At 42.2% G+C, this 1,605-nt stretch overlaps 1 pseudogene; it reads left to right on the top strand.

Annotated features, from left to right (window-relative positions):
* The first annotated feature begins 720 nt into the window (after positions 1-720).
* LOC114884452 lies at positions 721-1,282 on the top strand (annotated as a pseudogene).
* Positions 1,283-1,605: the final 323 nt, after the last annotated feature.

A 1,605-nucleotide genomic window follows, 5' to 3' on the forward strand; every position in this document is an offset into this window, starting at 1 on the left:
TCGTTCGGGTTTTTCTGTACGATCTTATATACGTATAATCGAATCACTGTGCTGTACACCTGAAACTAACACAATATTGTAAATTAACTGTACTTAATTTTTAAAATTTATTTTATTTTATTTATTTTTTATTTTTGGCTGTGTTGGGTCTTTGTTGCTGTGCGCGGGCTTTCTCTAGTTGCAGTGAGTGGGGGCTACTCCTGGCTGCAGAGCAGGGGTACTCTTGGTTGCGGTGCGCGGGCTTCTCGTTGTGGTGGCTTCTCTTGTTGTGGAGCACGGGCTCTAGGCGCGCAGGCTTCAATAGTTGTGGCACGCGGGCTCAGTAGTTATGGCACTCAGGCTCTAGAGCACAGGCTCAGTAGTTGTGCCACACGGGCTTAGTTGCTCCGCGGCATGTGGGATCTTCCCGGACCAGGGCTTGAATCCATGTCCCCTGCATTGGCAGGCGGATTCTTAACCACTGCGCCACCAAGGAAGCCCTGTACTTAATTTTTAAAAAAAAGATTCTGAAGACAGCCATTAAAAAAAAAAAGAGGAACAACTCTGGAAAGAGTTGGGGGAGAGCATTCCAGGAAGTGTAACCACACTGGCAAACCCTACTTGGGAATTCAAGGAAGAGACCGGTGTAGCTGGAGCTTAGCAAACAGGATTGGTAAGTGAGAGCTTCAAGAAGCATCATGGTATCCTTTTCAAGTAAGCAGCCTGAGGTGACCTCTAAAAATGGTTTGCCATTCACTTGACCCAGAAAACCCCACAAAATCATGCAAGTCAAGAGGTTCAAATCTTTGTGTTCACTTCAAGAATATTTGTGAAACTGCATCCGAAAAGCACCAAGTATCTGAAGGATGTCACTTTACAGAAGCAATGTGTGCCATTCCATTGTCACAATGGTGGAGTTGGTAGGTGTGCCCAGACCAAACAGTAGGGCTGGACGCAGGGTCAGTGGCCCAAAAAGAGTTCTGAATTTTTATGGCACATGCTCAAAAATGCAGAGAGTAATGCTGAAGTTAACAGCTTAGACGTAGGACTCTCTGGTCACTGAGCACATACAGGTTCACACACAGGTGAACAAAGCCCCCGAGATGTGGCAGAGGACTTACAGAGCTCATGGTCAAATCAACCCATACATGAGATCTCCCTGCCACATTGAGATGATCCTTACTGAAAAAGAACAGATTGTTCCTAAACCGGAACAGGAGGTTGCACAGAAGAAAAAGATATCCCAGAAGAAACTGAAGTAGCAAAAACTGATGGCCCAGGAATAAATGCTGTAAAAAAATAAATGCAAATAAAAGTTTAAAAAAAAACCCATCATAGTGAAGATCTAAATGTTTCCCTAAATTCATTGGGAAGGGTTGACATGGGAAGGGATGTGGTTAAGAAATTTAAATTCTTAATGTTTAAGAAGTTTCAACCAAGATGATACCAGAAAACTACTAGAGCTAATCAATGAATTTGGTAAAGTAGCAGGATACAAAATTAATGCACAGAAATCTCTTGCATTCCTATACACTAATGATGAAAAATCTGAAAGTGAAATTAAGAAAACACTCCCATTTACCATTGCAACAAAAAGAATAAAATATCTAGGAATAAACCTACCTA

Source organism: Monodon monoceros, unplaced genomic scaffold, assembly GCF_005190385.1.
Source record: "Monodon monoceros isolate NGI ecotype Baffin Bay Population unplaced genomic scaffold, NGI_Narwhal_1 Super_Scaffold_5, whole genome shotgun sequence".
NCBI classification, from domain to species: Eukaryota; Metazoa; Chordata; class Mammalia; order Artiodactyla; family Monodontidae; genus Monodon; species Monodon monoceros.